The sequence below is a fragment of the Schistocerca cancellata genome, chromosome 2 (genome assembly GCF_023864275.1).
Source record: "Schistocerca cancellata isolate TAMUIC-IGC-003103 chromosome 2, iqSchCanc2.1, whole genome shotgun sequence".
Lineage (NCBI taxonomy): Eukaryota > Metazoa > Arthropoda > Insecta > Orthoptera > Acrididae > Schistocerca > Schistocerca cancellata.
In genome coordinates this window covers 741,421,981-741,439,441 of record NC_064627.1, presented here as the reverse complement: position 1 = coordinate 741,439,441, position 17,461 = coordinate 741,421,981, and the positions used below count along the sequence as shown (strand labels likewise).

The 17,461-nt window shown below is 38.0% G+C and overlaps 1 protein-coding gene across 3 annotated transcripts in view; it reads right to left on the bottom strand.

Annotated features, from left to right (window-relative positions):
• LOC126162544 (heparan sulfate glucosamine 3-O-sulfotransferase 2) overlaps positions 1 to 17,461 on the bottom strand; it is a 163,637-nt gene that overhangs the window by 11,074 nt on the left and 135,102 nt on the right. For 2 of the 3 annotated variants that reach the window (XR_007535085.1, XR_007535086.1), the window contains exons 6-7: positions 973 to 1,230; positions 725 to 834 (exon numbers count right to left, since the gene is read on the bottom strand). The exons of the other annotated variant lie outside the window; for it this stretch is intronic. The gene's annotated coding sequence lies outside the window, so the exon portion shown is untranslated. The remainder of the gene's footprint in view (positions 1 to 724; positions 835 to 972; positions 1,231 to 17,461) is intronic. 3 annotated transcript variants of the gene reach the window in all.

Sequence of the window (17,461 nt, the reverse complement as noted above, 5' to 3'; positions counted from 1 at the left end):
ATGGCTTGTTCTTGGTTTCTACAACCCATCTGCTTTCAAGTTAACTTTCTTCTTACTTTTCACTCCTTCTCCTCTCTTTCTCCACCAGCACAGTCATATATTTTTCTTTTACATTTCTCTGTCTGTCATTGTCTTTTGTTTATTTTACTGTTCCTTCTTTCAGTGCTTTTCTCTTTTGTATTCCCTTTCTCTGCTATTGTCTCTCCATGTCGCATTTATACTTGTAATGCCAGTACTACTTTCTCTGTCTCTGACTTAACAACATCCACTCTACTATTTCAAACACTTTTGGTCTTTCCTTCTCTATTGGCTACATTTTATTTTCATTTGACTCTTATCGTATTATGCTCTCTATTCACTGACCTACTGCATAGAATTTGTTCTTTGGTAAATAAAAGTCAATACTGTTCTATTTAACATGTAATTGACACTACTACTATCAATTTAAATGTCAGTGATTAAAGAAACAAATGTTTTTTGCCCATGAGATGAACAGAATGAGAAAAGATAAGAGATGACTTTCATACTACTAAACTTCATGAGTTGTGAAAAACTTGTTGACATGAAGTATATTTTAGAGAGGAAGAAAAAACGTAGAAAGTTTTACATTAAAATGACCTCCAAGCTTGATGAAAATAAAAAGGGAAATTCTTTAAAATATCATTTAAATTCTACCATAAACACAGTCTCCAACACATTAAAAACTTTTTGAAAGAATATATACTTGCATTTGATGGAATCTCTTTTGCACTGCTGCAGATATGACTGTTACTGAACTTGCAGACAACTGCTGCACTGCTTTAAAGCTACCTGACCGTCTCAGAATGAGTTTTCCTGCAGAATAAAGCATAAAAACAGTGCAGTCTGAGAGAAAATAATATATCGTAAGAAAAGATGAATTCTTTTATAGCTTATCAATAATTTTTGTACTACTTAAAATTCCAGAGCAATGTGAAAACATTTCTTACTCACTTCTGCCAACAGTAGATTACATCATGGCCATCCAAAGTTAATGCCCGTTAGCTGATAGAAACGAGCATTGAATGGTCGGTAAAACTCCCGAAGATGTTGAATAGCAGCCGGATTAATATAAGGGTGATTTCGTCCCTTTGTTTTACCAAGACAATGTGGGGTAGAATGACCCTCAGATTTCATGAGGCAGGGAAAACCTTTTGTTGAATTGAAATAGAAATGTTTCTCTGTAACTACTCTCTTCAAAGACAAGAAATCCTGAAAAAGGTAGTTATAATCTAATCAGTAAACATTTGTCTGCTGAGTAACTTTTTAGTATTATTTATTCACAGAATGACAACATATTTTCACAGTAACATAATATATCAAAGCAAATGCGTGTCTTGGCAAATGCAGCTTTATTAATGAAGTGAACAGGATAAATTATTCTGTTTGGACTAGTTTATTAATTGAATTTACTGATGACAGAATTACACTAATAAGAGTTTCAGTTGGGCAAATGTGCTTATATTTCCAGTGTTCTTAAACAGTTCCCTTTAGAAGTAACAGGAATTAACTTTGCCACAGCCAGTTCTTTGTTCTTGTGCGGACTAAGTCAAACAGATCCACACTCAGAAATACAGGAAAATTATTGCTTGATGATTTACAAAGAACTGTACTTAGGAGAGAGCTGTTCATCTTTGTAAATATAGTGTGGACAAATGAAATTGGTCAAAGCTATGGTAAATATTATGCTGGACTGGAAGAGATGGGAAAGAACTTGGTTGGGGAAAGAACTTGGTTGGCAAAGAAGTGGTTGGTGTTTTCTCTAAAGGATGGAAGATCTTGTAGGACTGATCTGTCAGAGTAGATATGTATTCAGTGGGTAACTTGTACGTACAGTCAGTAGCAATAAGGCAGCCAACATGATCACATTTGTATACTTCTGGAATGAGGTAGAAGAAAGAGGTATGTGGCTGCAGTTAAGTGAGAAGATTAACAGACTCATAAGTCTGATAACAAGAGGAAACCATTGCATACATAAGTTCTTTTAGTTCAACTGAGAGAGTGAGTTATGGGAATAGATTTATTATATGCTGTACTAGTTGTTGCATATGTACCATCAGATATTCTGAACTAGTTCTGATGTACTGATTCCAGGTATAAAATTCATTTTTCTTTGCAAGATGTCATTTGTTTACAGTACAGTTTACAAGATTTTCCCACAGTGGTAATTTTTCAAAATACTGTTTGACAGTCTTTATTGCTAACATATGTAAAAGAATGCATTTAAGACTGCAGTTGCAGCTGTCTGGAAAGTGTTGCCATTTACTGGACTGTTGTTGGAGGATACCACCTCCTAGTTTGTTGAGAATACCTTGAATGCCATGGAGATAAACAAAGTACTTTTCTCATGAAAAAAAGTCTTAATACACTGAATCTTCTCTCACTTCCAGAAATATGAAATAAAGTAAGAGCTGTGAAGTAAACATTTTTTTTTTGCCAACTCAAGGTTTTCTTGAAGAGACTCAGATCACACACTAACAAACCATTCAATAAAGGTGATGGTCAGTGAGAGATTGCCATCAGATGAAAGGTCTTCAAAAGCATTCCCATTGTGCCTTACAACTTCTATGTCTACATCTACATGATAATTCTACAATTTACAATTAAGTGCCTGGCACAGAGTTCATCGAACCATCAACTTATCACAGCTGTCACAGTCTCTCCCACTATACTTTGAAGAAGCATGATCATTCAAAACTCCATCCAAGAGTGATTCAGACTGTGGGATAGGACATACTGCAAATGGTCTAAGAGATGGATTGCTGGATAGGTTGCCAATATTTTTTGTACTGACAAGGCAAAAATAAATAACATGCATGGCCCTTATGTTCTTGCCAAACCATGGGGTCTGGAAATTTCTTTTCTCCAATTCAAAGTATTTTCTCACAACATTATGAAAAGCAACATGCAAGCCCATTTTGAGTCTTGGTCACTCTTGAGAACTTCAAAATATGATTTACAGGCATTTCTCACAAAGGCTGTAATAGTTTTCCATTGCCGACATAGTGTACAATATTGCAGGGAAAAGAATTTATAAAAAGCATAAGAATTGAATTTTGCCGTACTTAATATAGCTAACTGATTGTAATCAATGTGTTATCCATTTTCAGGATGTATTACAAATTGGAAGATAATTTATAAAATTCTACAAATCAGTTAAGATATATGCACTATTGTGATGCTGTATATGGGTTGTTAAGCTAGGGCTATGAATCATGGCAAAGCATTTCAGCAACAATTATAAGTCTTGAATTGCACAACAAATTTGTACACATAATTCTTTTGCACTAGTATACAATTATTTCATTCATTCAGTAAGATACTAATTCCCTCCATGGTGAATAGTTGATTTTATGTGTAATTTAGTACTGCACTTTTTACTTGGATGCAAATTGTTGCTTATATTACTATTCATGTTACAAGTTATGTGGCCATTTATAGATAAGCCACTGCTTCAGTTGCTTTTTACAAGTATCTCTAGTAAACATCTTAAGATTGTGCAGTAGCAAATTGTGAAAAACAGCTATTTCGAAATAAGGGTTCGTTGCTGTTAACATTAATCTCTTGTTAACCACGCGCAGAAATCTGTTTTATGACTTGTACCATGGGTATGAATTTGCCTGTTCCAATTACTGGCATTAGTGTCTTCATTCACTAACATAATGCTTTATGATTTTATATGACACACACACACACATACAACATAAAATGTGAGAATATTGAAATTAGTAAATAAGCATTTACATCATTTTCCAGGATTCGCTTGTGATACGATCCTCAAGGCTCTCTTCTGGAGGAAGTCCCATGCCATAGTAGATTAGATTAGATTAGATTAGATTAGATTAATACTAGTTCCATGGATCATGAATACGATATTTCGTAATGATGTGGAACGAGTCGAATTTTCCAATACATGACATAATTAGGTTAATTTAACAACATACTTAAGTTAATATAACAACTTTATTTTTTTTGTGTTTTTTATTTTTCTTTATTTTTTATTTTTATTTTTTTATTTTTTAGTAATTTTTTTTCTTAATTTATATCTAAAAATTCCTCTATGGAGTAGAAGGTGTTGTCATTCAGAAATTCTTTTAATTTCTTCTTAAATACTTGTTGGTTATCTGTCAGACTTTTGATACTATTTGGTAAGTGACCAAAGACTTTAGTGCCAGTATAATTCACCCCTTTCTGTGCCAAAGTTAGATTTAATCTTGAATAGTGAAGATCGTCCTTTCTCCTAGTATTGTAGTTATGCACACTGCTATTACTTTTGAATTGGGTTTGGTTGTTAATAACAAATTTCATAAGAGAGTATATATACTGAGAAGCTACTGTGAATATCCCTAGATCCTTAAATAAATGTCTGCAGGATGATCTTGGGTGGACTCCAGCTATTATTCTGATTACACGCTTTTGTGCAATAAATACTTTATTCCTCAGTGATGAATTACCCCAAAATATGATGCCATATGAAGCAATGAGTGAAAATAGGCGTAGTAAGCTAATTTACTAAGATGTTTATCACCAAAATTTGCAATGACCCTTATTGCATAAGTAGCTGAACTCAAACGTTTCAGCAGATCATCAATGTGTTTCTTCCAATTTAATCTCTCATCAATGGACATACCTAAAAATTTGGAATATTCTACCTTAGCTATATGCTTCTGATTAAGGTCTATATTTATTAATGGCGTAATACCATTCACTGTACGGAACTGTATATACTGTGTCTTATCAAAATTCAGTGAGAGTCCGTTTACAAGGAACCACTTAGTAATTTTCTGAAAGACAGTATTGACAATTTCATCAGATAATTCTTGTTTCTCAGGTGTGATTACTATACTTGTATCATCAGCAAAGAGAACTAACTTTGCCTCTTCATGAATATAGAATGGCAAGTCATTAATATATAATAAGAACAACAAAGGACCCAAGACTGACCCTTGTGGAACCCCATTCTTGATAGTTCCCCAGTTTGAGGAATGTGCTGATCTTTGCATGTTACGAGAACTACTTATTTCAACTTTCTGCACTCTTCCAGTTAGGTACGAATTAAACCATTTGTGCACTGTCCCACTCATGCCACAATACTTGAGCTTGTCTAGCAGAATTTCATGATTTACACAATCAAAAGCCTTTGAGAGATCACAAAAAATCCCAATGGGTGGTGTTCGGTTATTCAGATCATTCAAAATTTGACTGGTGAAAGCATATATGGCATTTTCTGTTGATAAGCCTTTCTGGAAACCAAACTGACATTTTGTTAGTACTTCATTTTTACAGATATGTGAAGCTACTCTTGAATACATTACTTTCTCAAAAATTTTGGATAAAGCTGTTAGAAGGGAGATTGGACGGTAATTGTTGACATCAGATCTATCCCCCTTTTTATGCAAAGGTATAACAATAGCATATTTCAGTCTATCAGGGAAAATGCCCTGTTCCAGAGAGCTATTACACAGGTGGCTGAGAATCTTACTTATCTGTTGAGAACAAGCTTTTAGTATTTTGCTGGAAATGCCATCAATTCCATGTGAGTTTTTGCTTTTAAGCAAGTTTATTATTTTCTTAATTTCAGAGGGAGAAGTGGGTGAGATTTCAATTGTATCAAATTGCATAGGTATGGCCTCTTCCATTAACAGCCTAGCATCTTCTAATGAACACCTGGATCCTACTATATCCACAACATTTAGAAAATGATTATTAAAAATATTTTCAACTTCTGACTTTTTGTTCGTAAAGCTTTCATTCAATTTTATGGTAATACTGTCTTCCTCTGCTCTTGGTTGACCTGTTTCTCTTTTAATAATATTCCAAATTGTTTTAATTTTATTGTCAGAGTTGCTGATTTCAGACATGATACACATACTCCTGGATTTTTTAATAACTTTTCTTAATATAACACAGTAGTTTTTATAATTTTTGATAGTTTCTGGGTCACTACTCTTTCTTGCTGTCAGATACATTTCCCTTTTCCGGTTACAAGATATTTTTATACCCTTAGTAAGCCATGGTTTGTTACAAGGTTTCTTACGAGTACATTTAACTATTTTCTTGGGGAAACAGTTTTCAAATGCATTTACAAAATTGTCATGAAATAAATTATATTTTAAATTGGCATCAGGTTCACGGTACACCTCATCCCAGTCTAACTGCTGTAGGCTTTCCCTGAAATTTGCAATTGTTAAATCGTTGACTGAACGTACTACTTTGGAGGACTGTTTAGTATTGCTGAATGGAGCTATGTCATATATTGTAACTAGCTGTGCACCATGATCAGAAAGACCATTCTCAACAGGCTGAGCATTTATCTGGTTAAACTTATCTTGGTCTACAAAGAAGTTATCTATCAGTGAGCTGCTATCCTTTACCACCCGAGTAGGAAAATCAATAACGGGTGTCAAATTGAAAGAACCGAGTAATACTTCAAGGTCATTTTTCCTATTACCCTCTTTCAGAGAATCTACATTGAAGTCCCCACAAATAATAATTTGCTTCCCCCTGTCTGACAGATAGCACAACAAGGAGTCCAAATTTTTCAGAAATAGATGAAAGTTTCCTGATGGGGACCTATATACAGTTACAATTATAAATGTGCCTTTATTTAATTTAAGCTCACAGGCACATGCTTCTATATGTTTCTCTACACAAAACTTTTTGTTTCTATACTTTTTGCACAATGATAACTTTTGACATATATGGCAACTCCTCCTTTCTCCATATTTTCTCTCATTACATGTGCAGAGAGATAACCACTTACATTTACCTTATCCATATCAGTAACAATGTGATGCTCAGACAGGCATAGTATATCTATTTCATTCTCAGCTTCTAAATCTTCTAAACAAACCAGAAGCTCATCTACTTTATTCTTTAAACTCCAAATATTTTGATGAAATATACTTACATTATTTTTAGTTATACTTTTATGAGAACCTTTCCTTATTCTAACATTTGCAGTACTCTCCTGTCTGAGTTTCTCATTGTGCTTAGGCCTAGTTCCTATACCAGTGGTCACATGGTGTTCAGAGAGGCAGATTATGTCAACTGGGTTGGGTGACTTTAATTCATCAATGCAATTACCTAGGACTGAGATACAACTTGGTGGAGATAAAATTTCTGGTGATTGGTGAAAATTTATAATTGGTAGCTGTGATTGGTGATCTAATGTGCTAGAATTGTGCTGTTTAATTTCTTTCCTAAACTGAAGATTTGTTTCAATCCTGACCTCTCGTAGAACTTGACATCTTTCTGTCTTACCTATCCTAAAAAAGGTGCTGCTCCAACACCTGTAACCACTGGTATTTTACCATTCATGGCAGTGCCTCCCCCCCTTAAATTTCCTGCTATTACCCCAGCCAGTTTCCCCTTCCCTTTCCTGTTGAGATGTAGGCCGTGCCTGGTATAGTCCCACCTACTGAGATAATCAACAGGAACCACACCAATATGAGCCCCCGCACCTGACCCAAGCAGCCGTTCCAACTCCAAATTAACTCTCCCAACAGAAGAGTCCAAATGAGGCCGGTCATGGCGTCTCAGGACAGATACAAACTCAACATTGGTGTGTCTCGATGCCGACGCAATCTTTACCAGGTCACACTCTATACTGTACCCAGGATCTCTGTCGATGCTGTTCCCTGGCCCTCCCACAATAACCACGGTGTCTTCCCTGGTAAATCCTTTACAGAGTGAACCTAAATCCTCTGTCACCTGATCCAGACTAGCACTTGGTTTGAAAAAATTTGTGACCTGGTATTCTGGTCCTAATTCCTCCTGCAGAAGTTGGCCTACACCTCTGGCATGAGAACTGCCTAACAACAAAACTTTCTTCCTTTTCGATGACTTTCCTACATTCTTTTTCAATTTCCTATTGAAAGTTTGTTGTGTCCTGTCTACACCTACCTCTGCTTGAGGCTCATCAGTTTCTAACTGAAGCAACAGGTCAAACTTATTTTTGACATTCACCACAAAACTGTCAGACTTAGTTCTAGGCCTGTTCCTTCTGCTACCTGTTGCTACTTCCCACCTCTCTTTGCCCTTCTCCCTCCTTAACCTGTCCAGATCTTCCCTAGCCTGATCTAGCTCAGCCTGAAGGGCAGCAATTTTCCCCTCCTGTTCCACTATCTTCCTATCTCTGCTGCAAATCCTACATAACCACTGATGAGCCTGATCCACTTTCCCAACACCCACGCCACTGCAGTCCCCCCAGTGAAAAAAACTACTGCATCCATCACACCAAACCCCGGAACTAACAATTCTACGGCAAGTCAGGCACTTCTCACTCATGGCAAAAATAATACTTTAGCTAGAATAAATCAATTAAATTACCGAAAATCAAAAAAGACGTTACAAGAATTAAGCCTATTCACAAATGTATATAAGCAAGTTTCTTATTTAAAATTCCGCTGTTTTTCTGAGATCTGTATTAAAACAACGAAGGTATACGCTATTTATTATATATTTCACTCGATGGAATGAAAAAAAGGACAATTAAACGAGATACTTTAACTTTAACTTATTCTCGAAAAACGTTACTAGAATTAGGCCTATAAACAAATGTATATAGGCAAGTTTCTGATATAAAATTACGCTGTTTTTCTGAAATCTGTATTAAAACAATGAAGTTATACGCTATTTACGGTAGTTTACTTATTTGTTACCGAGAAACTAGTTAAATTACCGTGAAACAAGAAACAAACACGTTTACAAAATTTAAGCCTAAGCGCGACTATTCCACAAGACAGAAATGGACACATTAATAAAAAAAAAATAATAAAAGAAAACCAGCCCTTAGAGTTTCAGAATTAAGGTATGGTGATAATCTCCTTAATATACATAAACTAGAAGTTATTTTTTTGCAGAAGTTATCAACAGCTGCTTTATTAAAGCTGGTCATTATGCACAATTTACATTCCAAAAAGATCTCCGATAGAATGTCATCGATTCACAGTATTTTTCTATTTGGACCACTCAGTTTCAAGTGAAAATGACTGCTGAAAAACAACTAAAGGCAATTACGAAATATCCTGCAACAGAAAATGGAAAAAAAAAAATTATTAACCAGATATTTGCTAAGGCCTTTTTCCACGAACACTCTACAATCAAGCACAACAGCTTTAGTCTCATTCTCTTGAGGGGAAACTATAATGAACTGTGACTTATAATGAGCACAAGTATAATTTGATTTAACAAATGTTAAATTGAAAGTAAATAGCTGAGAAAACATGAAAGGGGAAAAGTGGAAAGGAAGGATGATAGATGGAGCATGAGCTCAGACTGGACAGGAATGGGGAAAGAAATGGGTATGTATTTTTAAAAGGACCTATTACAGTTTCTGATTAAACAATTTAAGTAAATCACAGTAAAATTAAATATTTTTGGCCACACAGGGATTAGAAGTCAATCCCAGAATGCAAATCCAGTGTCCCATAAGGTGATGTACATACTTCAACATAACACCTAACTGGTGCAGAGACTAAATCTGAGTCATTATTGTAAGAGGTCAATAAAACTGACTGACCATCAGAACTCTAAGTCTGGCCTTCTGCACGAGCTCACAATACTGTAGGATGCAGAAGTGCCTGGATGAAATAATGTCTTCCACTTGAGCTGTTACTGTTGTATCCACTTGGCAGTCGATCCCTCCCATCAGGCAGGCCATGTGGGCAATTGCCTTGCCAGGAGAATGTGGCTACATGGCTTTTATTAACACACAGATATTGCCTTGTACGCCTGGGCTATTTACCACGGCATTACATGTTGCCTCCACAGCGTCTGGGGCCACCAACTTTGCTGATAGGCAGTGCGCCTGTCACAGCACAGAGTGCTGTCAGTAGGGTATTATTTTGCAATGCCAGGTCACATGCCCTCACACCACCATGTGAAGAGCCATCTGCTCCAGACTATTCAGGCCACCACTGGACTGTGCTAAGGCAGTAATGCCCTGTGCCTCAAGTCGACAGTACCAACAGTTCTGTCCAGCCGTGTCAGGAGTTCGGTCTCAAAGTTACAAGTTGTCAGTACCTGTACCATCAGTTTTATCTCACTGCTCCACGTCAGCAGACCTGGTCCAATTTGTAGTGGTCTTCATCACCAGTATGTCAGCTGTCGTACACTGGCAGAACTGGTGCAGTAACATGCCAGGCCATCATGCCAACACCTACTACTGCTCTACGGTTTGTCGTGTAGGCACATCACAGACAACATCACAGGAGAGACATTCTGTTTTAAGTGTTTGTGTGGATATTCACCCGAGGACATTATAATCAAGTTTTGATTTGTTAATAAAGTTATTCTTTTAAAAGTGTCTTTGTTCACTTCTCAGGACTAGGATACTTTAATGGCAATGAGGTGAAAGGTTGTTCTATATCTGTCATTCCTTGTTAGCAAAGCTTGTTCTGTTCTCCCTGTCAAGAGGGCAGTGTTCTTTGCACTCACGAGTTTTAAACCTTATTATGGTTTCCCACTTATGCAGCAAGTTTCTTAAAAGTTGTTGACTTTTATGCATAGTTCTGGCAGTTTGTAAATATGTGTACTAGTGTGAATTCTCATTCCCGCTACTCTTCTACTTTATTTTCAGTATGAAAAGTTAATGCTTCTTTTGCACTAGCAGTGTTTGCATGCACCATTTACAGGTTCAAGTGTATCATAATGTGTGTCTCATAATTGGAGCTGCTATTGTCTCAAGTCATTTGCTTGCAGGAACAGCAAATTCAGGAGCTGTTACAGGACATAAGTGAAGTCACTGAGGTTTTGGCTGCTACAGCCGCATCTTGGCATGCCACACTTGCATTTGCGCCACTTTGTGGTGTGTTTGATGTTCAGAAAGAGTACTGGGATTGTACTGTCAATAGTTAGACTTGCATTCTCTGGCCTATGGCATCAGAGATACACAATGTTGTGCTCACTTTCTTGCCAGTGCAGATGTGGAAATTTTTCATTTGAACTGTCAGTTTTTCCCTTCGAGTTGCATTCAGAGAACTTAAGACTATGATTTGCTGATGGAAGAGTTAAATGTACTTTTGCATTGTGTCAGTCGCCACCAGCCAAGCAATGTGCATGGCACAGCCTCAGTTAATGTTAGACAGTCTTTTTTGCAGTATTCGAGTGAGCTTGTTCATGAACACAGTCCAGACAGGGCATCTGAATTTTGTGTGTGTGGCAAGCTGGGACCTTCCAGTCCGGTTGTTTACAATGTTGTTGTCATGCCTTGCGGTACTCAGTGTCTTACCCTTTAGAGTTGTACAGTGGCAGTGCTGCCACTTTGGACCCAGCCCTTGCCTATGACAGCATCGGACATTGCATCTCTTGCCATCAGCACTGATCCTGTCAGCGCCCAGCCTGTTATGATAGTGGTAAGTTCCCATGAAACCAAACTGCTGAGGTCATCGGAACAACCCTGTAATGGCTGGCCCTCCACCCAGTGTCACCACTGTTGCAGCCATCCTGGTTTTGGCTGCCGTAGTGTTGTTGCCAAGCCTGTCTGCGAGAACATCAGCTCTGTCAGGGGTCCAGATGTCACTGGCCCTATCCTTGCCAGTCCTCCCATTGTTGCCACATGTCTGTGATGACCTTGGTCCTGTTGTCAGGTTCGTAGATTGCTGGCCCTGTCCTGACCAGCCCTCATGTAATCGACTGTCTTGTTGATGCCACTACCAGCCGTCTTGTCTGTCCTACCATCGCCATCCTGGCTGGCCCTGCAATCATTGCCAACTCTGTGATGAAGTCAGTCCTGTTGTTTCTCCGTCAGTCACCGGCCCTGTCCCAGCTGACTGCATTTGGGAGGACAACAATTCAATCTCACATCCGGCCATCCTGATTTAGGTTTTCTGTGATTTCCCTAAATTGCTCGAGGCAAATGCCGGGATTGTTCCTTTATAAGGGCACAGCCGACTTCCTTCCCTGTCCTTCCCTAATCCGATGAGATGGATGACCTCGCTGTCTGGTCTCCTCCCCCACAACAACCCAACCCACCCAGCTGACTCTTATGCCATTTCTGTCACCTGTCCTGTCCCAGCTGGCCCTAAAGTCATTGCCAGGCCTGTCTGTGACATTATCAGTCTATTCTTCAGTCTTATCACTGTCGCTGCTGTTCTGGCTGGCTTTCCTGACACTGCCAGTCCTGTTGATACCAACGCCAGCTGCCTTGTTGGTGCGTTCTGATGCAAGTCCTGTGGTGGCCAATCCTCTCGCCACTGCGGCCGCCAGCTGCCATGCTTGCAGCTGGTCCAGTTGTTCCCATTAGCATTGCCACAGTCGCCCATGCAGCCGCTCCTGTTGTTGCCAGACCACCTATCAGTCTCACCATTTGCACTGGCGCTATTGATCAAGTCGTATGTTTTGCTGCGCATTGGAATGCGCCTTCTTGGAAGTATCTCCACAAGCCTCGCCAACACTGTGCCCTTCACCGTCACTGCTTGCAGTGGAGGCCCATTGCCATCCACCACCAAGGATATGGCAAGCTTGTTTTGTTGGGTTCATTTATTTGTGCTACTTAGTGGTTCACTTCTGTAGTTTTGTGAGCCTGACACAGAGCTGTTGCAAAGTTTCTGTACTATACTTTTGTATCCAAAATCATGGGTCCTACACCCCATGCTCAGCAGTCTTGTTAGTTGCCTCCTGCATTCTAATACAATGGTTATGTACTTCCAATGTTCTTATATACGCACAGTTTTTTTGTGTAGTTCAATGCATTTTGTGTAGTTCAATGCACATGGAATGCAAGATTCTGCCATTGTATTTTTCCAGTTCCCTGGACTGTCAGCACTGGCAATAGGCTGCCTCCCCCCATGTATATGGTGCATCTTTGAGATGGCAAGGGGAGGGATGTTGTATCCGCCTGGCACTTGATTCCTCCATACTCCAGGCAGGCTGTGTGGACAGCCGTCCTGCCAGGAGGTTGTGGGTAAATGGCTTTATCAACACAGTTATTTCCGTGTTTGGTCTGGGCTGTTTACCACAGAGTTACACATCACCTCCACAGCACAGGACACCTCACCAATAGGCAGCATGCCTGTCACAGCAGAGAGTGTTGTCGGCAAGGTACTATTTTACTATGCCAAGTTATACACCCTTACAGCACCATGTGGATATACATCAGCTCCTGACTATTTAGGCCACCAATGGACCGTGCTAAGGCAGTTATGCCCTATGCCTCAAGTCAGCAGTACCAGCAGTTCCATCTGACTGCACCAGCAGTTCAGTCTCAGCACTAGAAGTCAGCAGTACTAGCAGGGGAGAGACATTCTGTTGTATTTGGTTGTGTGGATATTCATCCAAAGATATTATAATTGAGTTTCATTTTGTTGATAAAGTTATTCTTTGAAAGGTGTCTTTGACCACTCCTCAGGGTAAGGATACTGCAGTTAAGAGTATTTTATCTGCTCGTGATCAAGTAGTAAGGAGCATACAATGTAAACACAAAGTCACAAGTTGGAGTCCACTTATTCCTTTACTTTATTAACAATATTTCAGCTGTCTACTAAAGGTAATAGTCTGATGGGACCTGAAAGGCAATTTGCTTCTCTTTCTGACCCCCCAATAATAGCAAAGCCTTCCATGAAAGAGCTCAAGGCTGCATCGAGACCAGAACAGTTTATACTTGTGAGTTTTCTCACGCTATAGTGGCCATTGCCCACAGGTCACCTGAAGCTATCTGATCTCCTACCAGATGCACATTATTAATAATAGTAATTACTTATTTCATGAAAAAATGCAGCTAAGGTTTGAACATAGGGATCTGAGATACTACACAGGACAGTCTATTGTATCACAGTATTACATCGTAAATTGTTATTTCCAATTTCTCAAAAATTAATAACAGTTGGTGTCATTACAGAGTCGATATACAGATCTTTATTTGTTCATTTTTAAGCCTGTAGATGCTCTAGAAATCCAAATCTATACTTCCCATAAAGTCAGATGATAGCAATAACAAGTAAAGTCAATTTGCCAGAAGTGATACACAGTGCACAGTTATAATCAAATGTTGCTTTTGTAGATAGGAGCTTACATGTAAACATTCATAACAACAGTGCATACATTGAATCAACAGTATCAAAACAACCATTAAATGGCAATGGAGGAGAAATCATTAATGTTTGTGGTGAAAATAACTGTCATTCGACATTGTATCACACTCTCTAACAATAAAACAAGAAAAACGGTGACATCATTTGAAAAGCAACAGGTCTTGATACTACTCCATAGCTTATCTTCAATTCACGTTGGGCAAAAAATGATTTCCAGCTTTACTAGGTTGCCGTCACTTTTTTCCCATTACCGAAGAAGTACAGTGTAACATACTATCTTGAGCAGCATATGTGCCTGCTGGAAGCTCATGATATAGGTGCTTCAAATGTTAATTGAGCAGGTTGATAGGTGTTTGTTTCCCTTCAAATGTCAGAAGTTTTTGGTTCCATTTTCTGTTTGTTCCTGAGGAAAACGTAAGGTGGTGTAGCAGGGTAGATGTTCCTATTTGAACATCAGTGTACAGTGTATGTTAGCTTACTAAGCAGGATGAAATAGCCAAAGCTTAATTATAATTGTTGTTCATATGAGTGGCAACACCTTGATACTATCTTTACTTAGGTCATCCACAAGCAGATTGAGTGTGCCACCACTAATGTCATTCAAAGCAGTCAGAACGTGCAACACCACCTCATTCATTGAGAACATGTACCATTCTGATCATACAGTTGTTAGTATCATCTACTCACAATGGTTGGTATACAATTGCTCCTGATACTTTGTCAAGAAAAGCGAAACATGCATTATGAATGACATTTGCTATATGCGGTGTGTTAAGACACAGAGAATCTAAAATAAAAATAAAAGGCTAACCAAACTGAGGGATGGGCAGAGTCCCTATGCATTTACTGCAGTTCTTGGAGTTTGATCTTAATCCAGTTCCTGACTGTTTTGCACTAATGGCTCCTTTAGGCTACCAGAATATACATATGAGAATCATCCAAGTGTAATTGCTAGAACACTCTACTACCTTAAGTAGTACTACATTGAATATGACTTGTAAAGCAACATTAATTTGACTTTCAGTCCATCTACTAGTGACTTACTGAATGATTTCTGAACTGCGCTGACTATTTCATGCATTTTGTACAGTGTTGTGGCAGCTGGCAATTAGTGCCAGACGCAGACTGTTGTAGGAGGTATGTAATTTGTAAAATAGCATAGAACTCATTCTGCCGAAAAGCACAATGTCAACAAGTCCTAAAATAAAAATCTGCAAGCTGTGGGAACACATGAATGGAAACAGACTGTTGGATGAAAGCACGGAGAACATCCTGCTTTTTACAATGTTGTTGATGGAGAAATATAAGGATGCCAACTAAAGGGTGTTTATTTCTGAAAAATTGCAAATGCAAAATCCATGACATTTTTACAATGGAGTACTGACACAAAATAAATTGCTCGTGTATAGCTGCTATATGTATTTCTACTGTAGTTGACTCAACTCATACTTGTAGGTTGTAACTGCAATTTTTCATGACATATGTAATTCTAAAACTGCCTGTCCATCTGTGCAGTTGCATTACACCTTGACAATTATCATATGAATATTGTGGAAGCCTAGAGTCATCATCTGTATAAATCCATCATAAATCCATCAGGAACTAAATTAATAACACTTTACACTGACTGTGAGGTGCTGTAAGAAAATCAGCATCACACTTATCTCCTTGGAGATACTATTATATTGGCTCCTCCATATCTTGGGTATTGCAATTTGAGAAGTTCAACATACACACTTTTTGGTTTTATTGACAAAGCTTAAGTAGTGGTTATATTGTAGAAATTACAAGTACATGATACATGTCATCCTTGAAGTATTTGGACACTGAATAACAGTTTTGTCTTGGAATGACTTATTCTCGATATTATTGTCAGCATTTTGTGTTTCTAATTGCATGCTCTGATGACATCTGCTCCTTCTGTCGTGTTAGCAGAAGCTGGAATTGAACCAATGTACACATTCGCTGCTTTCGTTTTCTCTGCGGGTGTTCACATTTAGCAATCAATGTTGTGTTGTTTTTTCACTTGTATTCCTCTGTTTTTTTAGGATAATGCCAATGACAGTGTTTGAAGAAAACATTTTCTACATCCATAGCAATTGAAAAATATGTTGCCTATTCATAAGGTTTACAGAATAACCTTTGGAAATGCTTCAAAAATATGAATTGCATCTGAATGAGGTTCTGTTTTCAGTATGCTTAATAATAATAATAATAATAATAATAATGAAATGGGACAGTTTTGATTTATGTTTAGTTTTATGTTGGTACATCTGGGTATTATTAGTAACTTTACAACTTTAACCTACTCCCTAATTACAGATACCGGAATACAATTCTTTAGCTTATACTTTAGATATTCCAGCCCTTGGCAGCCGCATCTTTGAGACACAAGCTGTATCACTATCCAGCCCTCTCGAGGAACACATCAGCTGTGGAATCACATTTCATCTGTTGGTAGTATAACTGAAACTTCGCAACAATGCAGAATATATTTGGCAACTCTGTGCCCATGGGTGGCAACTCTGTGCCTATGGAATTACTTGCTGGACAGCAAAGAATTACCCTACAAAATTCACTTCATATTTTGTGATTTTTCACTTAAGGTGTGACATCAGGTTATTTGACATCTCCATTGAATAACCTGGATGATTTTCATGTAAGGTGTGGCATTAGGTTATCAGTTTATGTTTCTGAGACCAGGAAGGTTGTTCCACACTGAAACTGTAACTAGTTTCATATTTTACATTGTGATTTATCTTTCCTAGGCACCACTAGGGCAATAAGGGAGAGAAGGATGCTGCAGTTCTTCACTAGCTCTAAGGTAATGAGACTTGGTTGTAAAGTCAAGGATTTGTTGGTTCTTGGATCCAGTCTTGATGGAGACCAGTTTTTTACCTATTCTGTGACAAAGCTGCATGCAGCCAGCTCAAAAATCATTACGGGAATCTTAAGAAAACTTCTCCCTCTTAAATCTTCTCGCTACTTCTGGTATCCTATAGTGTAAGGGCTGTACTGCAAACTTGAGAATACCTTTTCGTGCTTTGGCCAACATAATTTTTGGTTTTTGTGAATACAGAATTTTAGTGGCACTGAATAATTTATTAATTTGGTTTTTTTAAGGTTCCACTCCAAATGCCTATTTCCAAACTACCCGAATATGGCACATGACAACAAATAAACAGAGAATATTTCAAAGTCCAAAGAGTGTAATATCTTACTAAGTCATGCCGATTTAGGCACATTCATACTACAGAAACTTTATGTTTATTAAAATAAACTTTCATCATAAGTTTATCTTTTGAGCTATGATTTGTTTGTCTTAGTACGCTGCATATTTCAACAGTGGCATTTCATTAGTTTACGGAACACAACATTAAACATAAGAGAGAAATTAATCATCAACATTA